At 29.4% G+C, this 7,544-nt stretch overlaps 1 long non-coding RNA gene across 1 annotated transcript; it reads right to left on the bottom strand.

The window, feature by feature from the left end:
• Positions 1-2,161: 2,161 nt before the first annotated feature.
• On the bottom strand, positions 2,162-5,476 carry LOC134267391 (uncharacterized). The gene is made up of 6 exons (XR_009992151.1): positions 5,350-5,476; positions 4,866-5,101; positions 4,605-4,743; positions 4,147-4,314; positions 2,604-2,674; positions 2,162-2,463 (listed from the first exon to the last, which is right to left on the bottom strand). It is a non-coding gene; the product is annotated as an uncharacterized LOC134267391 (long non-coding RNA).
• Positions 5,477-7,544: the final 2,068 nt, after the last annotated feature.

The following is a 7,544-nucleotide window of genomic DNA, read 5'->3' as shown; positions in this document are numbered from 1 at the left end:
TTTTCATCAAACAATAACACATACATACACATACACTTAATGTGAATGAAGAATGTACACCTATTTTGTCATAAGTGTGGGGTATATTCAATATTTTTTTTTTTTAAAATATTCAGGTAAATCTACAATCTCTTGGAACTAATTCTCTGTTTCTCACTTCAGATTTAGGAACCCCATATTCTTCATAGTCACCTTATCTATAAAAGGTTCTTTCCAATTCTGGGGTACTGTGAAACATATCAAAACAAGTTAACCCATGAATCTTTTTGTACATATATCTCTCATGACAGCTGTATTTCATTTGAATGAATCCTCTCACATGATGAGTTTTCCAGTTTCTGGATGCCTTTCTTTTTGTAAGATCAAGTATTGATAATCACTTCCAATGATTTGATCTACATCTTCCTGTCTGCACCCAGTTAAATCAAATATCCAATTTTTGGCTATTCTAAATCTGTCTATTTTTAACTGAGCAATATAAAAGATTACCTGTATTTTCTTTATGTTTATTTTGATAATGAGTCTTAATATCTTCCAAGAGTTGAGTTTGAATTTCTTTCATTATTTGTGGACTCTTCTCCTCTGTGGGTTTAAAATCCAGTGTCTTTATCAATCTTTTTTTTCTGACATCTCTTTTTTCTTATCATCTATAAGCTTGGCTTCTTCTCTAGTCAAGGGTCTTACAGGGTAATCCAGGTTACCCTCACCCTCTATGGGTAATAAAGGGTTATATTCCTCATTTACTTCTTCTGTAATCAAGGGTCTTTCTATGTAATCTCTCGCATCATTAGGATCACTCTTTTTTTTTTTTTGGACTTAACTGGATATATTCTTGTTGAGAAATGATCTCAATAGCCCCATCATCATGTAATTGAATTGGTATACCTCTGTCTACATCTTTCTCTAAATGAACTCTCTCTCCAAACTGAATTTTACTCATTCCTTTACTCATTTCTTTACTAGAGGTGTTACCCATGGTTGAGACAACAACAGTACTGAGTGTTTTTAATTTCACACCTTGAATTTATACTTTTCTGTGAAACTATCATGGGGAAAACAACCCAAATATTAAGAGGAATTTAAGAGTGATTTTTGAAATATTTGTGATATGTATGTATATTTTGCATAAAATCCCATACAAGTATTTTAATTTAAGTCCCAAAAACATGGTCATGACACAGTTTCTGATATTAAATGTCTTTTTTTTCTGTTGTAAAAGAAAAATTTTCACTTCTCAAAGTAATTTTGTTTTTTCTTCAGAAACATATTTCTCAAACTCCATAACTCATTAAAAGCAATGAGGTATATGACTATTACTTGTAAGTACAAACTCCTTTCATTTTTTTTTCTGGTAGTTTTCTTTTTCTGGCAAAGTTTAAAAGTGATTTTAGATAACATGTAACTTTGATTTGTCTAAAAGTTTAAAAATCATCTTTCATTTTTAACAATACAGAAAGATGAGGGATACCATTGATCACTATACCTTAAAAATGTCATTTAAATCTTTACATTTATTAACTTTTACATTTCCTCCCCATTCTATACTGAATACCCAACTCCTGTTTTGTGGTTTGAAAAATAATCTATGGTTAAAGGGGGATAATCGACTTTTCGAAAAGGCTGTTTTTGTTAACAGACAGAAAAAATCAAATGGATTTATTCAGGTTAAAAAAAAAAATTCATGGAATTATTTCTCTGTTTTTTTTTTCTTTTTAATGTCATTTTTATCTTCTTACTTTTTTTTCTCAATTCTTGGTAATACTATAGAATAAAATCTGCATGAGTATGAACTCTCATCATATTCCAACTGTTTTTTTTTTTCCTGCAAGGTTTTTTTTTTCCACTTCATGTTTTGTTGTTGTTGTTGTTGTTGTTTTTGTTTTTTCTCATAAAGACAAAGTTTAACATGAAAATCAAAATATGCAACATTAAAAAATTTATATTATTTGGTAGAGTTAAAATAAATAATTTCCTGTCTCATCCCTCAAGCAAAAACAATATCAAAAAATTAAAATGTTTTTAATGTGAGTATAGATGCATCAACATTTTTTCAAATTTCCTGGAATGATAACTTTTGTACAGCTTAAAAATTTAAAAGATCAGGGTTTTTTTTCATCTATTCAATGGTAATATACATGAATATTTCTGGTATGTCTTTTTTTTCAGAACTTTAAATTTATTAGAATACAAATAATATGGACACTCACATACTTTAAAGTGATGTTTAAAAAAAAAATAATAAAAAATAAAAATAAAAAAAAAATAAATAAAAAAACGGATAGTCTTCTCTCTGTGATATACATGTTATGATTTTTTAGTTTAAAATTTCAAAGGTCTAGAAAAAATTCTGAAGAGATGTCACTGAGGTTTTCAATTATAAAACACCACTGGCTTCTTCTGATTCTGGACAATATGTAGAAGGCTGTGTATATGTTTCCTTGACTGATGAACAGAATGTGCTATCTGAAATTAAATAAAAATTTCCAATGCTGTAAGGATGATTGCACAACATGAAAATACCAATTCATTATCCCCATCTATAAATTTACCTCTGATAAAATAAATTTCCCTCTTCTAAAAATTCTTAACTTTCTCCAATTTACCTTCTATACTCCAAAATGGGGTGGTCAGGTTCAAACTTGGTATGGCCAGCTATTAATAATCTGTTAATCATCTGTTTATGGAGAGCTAAAATTGAACAATAATATATTTAGATTGTAGTTTTAATATTTTTTTTCATTGCTTGCAGAAAAAAAAAATAATAATCATCACTGTTAAAATATGATAATGTAAAGAACTGATATGAAAAGTTGGTCATACAGAATACCCTGTTAGTGTAGCAAAATCTATGTTTTAAAAAAACTGTAACATTTATCTTTTGCATTTATAAAGACATATTTTTGCAAAGAATTTTTCATTACTTTGAAAAAAGTAGTCTTATTGTATAATATGGGTAGCTTAAAATCTTGTAAACTTAAAAGTTGTACATTATGTGTTACACATCTTACATATGTAACCATTTCATTTCAGGGTATTCAGTATATATTATGTTTGCTTATGTAATCAATAATTTGAGAATACTTAAATTAGGAAATATATGAGAGAATAAACAAGAAAATTAAACCTAATAAAATGTTTTTTACTACAAAGGGGTTAATCCATAAGTAAATTTAGTCTATACATTTAAGGTATTTGTGTATGAAATAAACTTGCATTTGAGCATTTTAAAACAATTGGAAACATTACTGTAACCAGTTTAAAAAATGATTAGATTCACTGTCAGCATGTTATTTCTTGTAAAATAAATGAGAAAACAATTTAATTTTATCTGAGTCAGGTTTTTTTAATGCAAATAAGAAGCATTGGAAGTTGGGAATATTTCACAAAGTTGATTGAGCATAATTAATTTATACAAATTTTTTTTTATACATAAGTGAATAGAATTGGAAAAATCTCTGTATTAAAGAAAGCAAATTCTAGGGCTGTGTATTGAGCCAAAGTTTTCGATAGGATACGATACAATATTTTTTAAAGTGATATGCGATATATTGAATTCTAAAAATGTCTATCAGAAGTGGCTTCTAAATCATTTTAATGCATAAATTTTATAATAATTAAGTGTTTTATTACTCAATCTAAAGTTCTTGTCTCATTGTCTTTACAAATAACACTTCAAACTAAAACTTTTTGATGACAGTAAAATCAACATGTTCAAATAAATTTCTCTGTGTATTTTGTAATAATTATAAAAACTGTGTTATTTCCTTACAAATCATTTAATTATTGAACAGTTTTAATTCAAAAAAGTAAAATATAATCTTTCGTGATTGAAATTCCTATCTTTTTAACAAAATTAGAAGAAAACTGTCTCTCCGATAGGTATTGGAAGTTATTTTTCGATACGATTTTTTTTTTTTTTTTGAATATCGATACGTATCGATATATCGATATATTGATACAGCCCTAGCAAATTCTACTAAAAACAGATTTTTTTTGCAAAACAAGTTAATACATGTTCATTTTACTTTGCTATCTTGAACATTAATCTCAAAGTCCTGGATATCTCAGTACATCTAGAATCAGTTTTTTTTTTCTCTCCAAAAAATTAAATGCTACCTGTGATAACTCTTCATAAATAATCCATACCACAGAGATGTGTTGTTTCTGTTCCTCAGTTAACCAAGCCTCAGTTATCCAAGTGAAATCCCCATCTTCACCCTAGTCATAGTACTTAAAAAATGCACCATGAAAACTATACACCTCCTCCCTTGCAATTTTTCTCTCCTTCATTTACCAAGTAAAATGTCTTCTTTCCTGATATGATAATAAAGTACAAGAAATGACTTGAAAATATTTTATTGACAAAAAGTCATCAAGTTAACTTTTGTCTTCTCTTATTGTCATAATTTTTTACTAAATAATATTTTTGTCAATGTTCAAATCTGTATCAGTATTTAAGTAATTACCAATGGTTATTTATTTTGCTGTATTCTAATTTAACATTTTTATCTTTTAAAGACTGTTATTGACACCAATCAAAGTCTACATTCTCTTCATACATACAATATCGAAACCAAAAAAAAAAAACAAAAAAAAAAAAAAACCTGAACATGGTGAACTTTCAAAATCCTAGGTATCCTAAAGTAAAGTTAGCAGATCCAATGTACATGCTGGATATGATTGGTTTGTGTTGCTGGACATAACTCCCAAGAATAATGGAACTTCCACAGTCACTGTTGATACCTAAAATTTTAGAGAAATATAACTACCCTATTATCTTAACTGTCTTTTGGTATAGCATTCCTCCAAAGATATGAGTGTGTAACCTTCCTATGGAAGTACACTGCATAAGTGATTGTCCTGACCTGTTTGTGTTCTGACACTTTGGTTTCTCTATACACCTATGTAAAAGACATCTTTTTAAAATACATGGGTGGCCTTATTGATATTGAAAGTACCTTTTGTGAATGAAGATTCATGCGCCAGCCTCCAAAGTCTGTTTAAAACAGGAGATGAAGGTCCACCGCAATCCCCATGCACTCATAAGCAGATCTCTGGTGGGGGGTCAGTAGAAACACTCAAGTAGTTTTTTTTCTTTCCCCTGTGATATAATGTCAAATATTTTAATGGAAAATTCAGAAATTTATCAGTAATTGGAGTCAAAACTTGCTATCTTTATGGTATAGATTTCCATTATCAGATTTATTTATTTTTTTATTCCATTTTAAAAATATAAACATTTAAAATAATTATCTTAATAATAATAATTAAATAAATTAAAATGATATCTCATTGAAACTTTTTTTTAGATTCAAGTTTTGTTTTTGTTTTTATGTTAAGTTGACTAACTGTGTATTTCCCCAAAGGAAGACCAGCAGCCAGGCTTCAATTCATTTAAAGAATGGATTGGTTAGGAACAAAACATATCTTCCAGGTTTGAGGACTGTATAGAAAAATAAAACCCATTTTTTGTTATTATGATTTAAATTACATGAGACAATGACTCTTATAAATGTAATGCAAAAGAATATCTCTTATATATATATATATGGATTCCTATACTCTAATCATATTAAATGTCATTTGTAAAATGTATTTTTTTTTTTTAAAGACAGATTTTATTTACTATAGACTTTTAACAGGTCCAGCACAATATCTTTAACAAGCTATATTGCTTTATGTAGCTATATAGCTTTATCAAGCTATTGGCAATAGCTTTATCAAGCTATTTTTCATGTATGAATTTACAAAAAAATAATAATAAATAAAATCTAAGAAGTCGAATTCTGAGTTGTTGTCAGTATGTTCACCCGTGCGTATAAATTACTCACTCACAAAAAAGAGGGTATAAAAGTGCGTCATTTGAGGCGCTCAACATTGGAAAGTTCTGAAAGTGATGGTGATGAGTTCTGTTTATAAGTGAAATAAGTTTTAAAACTTAATTCTGGGATAAAACTCACCATGCCCTGCGTCTTGTGTGCTGTTTAATCAGTTCCCGTCAAACCAGATGTACTGTGGTGCACGTAGTTGCAGAGGAAACCCGGTTAACGGTAAATTTTCCGTTACTTTCTTGTAAAGTATGGAAGCCAACTTTGATTAATAATGTAGGAATGCAAAGTCAGATTTAATTTTTGGCAAAAGTGAAGAGTTTGGCGTATATTTGATTTTATTTTAGTTATTAGTGTAAGGCTTTAAATATTTTTATGGGGCACGTGTATTACTAAATGTATTTATGAATTTAAGATTATTATTTCAATGTGGAAAGGGGGGGGCGCAACTCCGTTTATATCAATGAATATATATATATATATTTTTTATAGAAAAACCATGCCCCTTTGTAGCTGTAAGGAACATGGTAATTTTTCAAAAGACACCAGCTATAAAGTGTACAGAATTTCAAGCAATAAAATTCGTGCACAAATTATACATTACCTAATAGAAAATGGGTACCTTACCAGAAGTTGTGTGTACATCTGTACATCTTGTGCGGCGTATGCAGAAAAACAATTACTAGCCAGTGATAAAAGTGAACAAGATGAACTTGTTAATCAAATAATATGTATAATTCGAACAAATAATATATCTGAAAAGAATGTGAAAAGAATTGCGGAGGCCATCGGTCATAGAGAATGCAAGTTAATGAGGAGTGACATATCTGAAAATGTGAGTGGCCAATACAAAAACATAGACTTTCTAAAAACTTGTGACATTGATAAATGGGTTATGGAAAGAGACAGCGTCCTTACTTCTTTTTTAGAGTCGCTTTGCGGGAAAGAGTTCAAGAACATGTCTTCCTCTGAGAAAACAAAGGTTGTCTTTGCCATCGAGCATTTATATTCTCTGGTTGCAAACAATATCATTTTACCATTTTCCTTTAGTGTAAATCTATTAAACTATTACGTTTGTAGCAGCAAGACAGTCTGCAACCTCTATTCTTGTGCGCACCCAGCTGGGAGTTATACTTCAATCCTGAATTGGATTGATCAACATTCACAAAATCCAGTGCAAGTTCCTTTATTGTACGATGTTATAACATACTTTGACAATAACCAAGTTCTTGCAAGGAACTGGAGAGTGCGTTTTGACGCTAAGGCTATACTTAGCACAGTTACAACTGTTGTGCATTTCTTTTCTAAACCCTCTCATGATTTACAGACAATCGATGCCCTTTCTCCTAGATACTGGCTGTACAATTCTTCAATTTCAGATTGTATTAATGAAGTTTTAAATATTACAAAGTATTATGAAGACATTTTTAGAGATCTCAGAGAAAATTTTATTAAAGAAAGATTACAGGTTTTAGCAACGCAGCAACGCCCTGGCCTCACGTCTCCAGAAGATACCATTTCATCATTAATCAAGAACAAGAAGAAGACAAAATTCACAGATAAAAGTAGATGTAAAATTGATTCATATTGTTTTTTAGACCATAACCACAAAGAACCTCCTTCTATTCTCATGGGTAATCCAATTTCTGTCAATCCATGTTCATTTGAATCTGTCAAAATTGTTTTACAAAATCTTAAAAAAGAATTAGGAATACC

This window comes from Saccostrea cucullata, unplaced genomic scaffold (genome assembly GCF_032062105.1).
Source record: "Saccostrea cucullata isolate Sc308-1 unplaced genomic scaffold, CSIRO_AGI_Scuc_v1 ctg15197, whole genome shotgun sequence".
Taxonomy (NCBI): Eukaryota; Metazoa; Mollusca; class Bivalvia; order Ostreida; family Ostreidae; genus Saccostrea; species Saccostrea cuccullata.
This window is presented reverse-complemented; position numbering and strand designations above follow the sequence as displayed.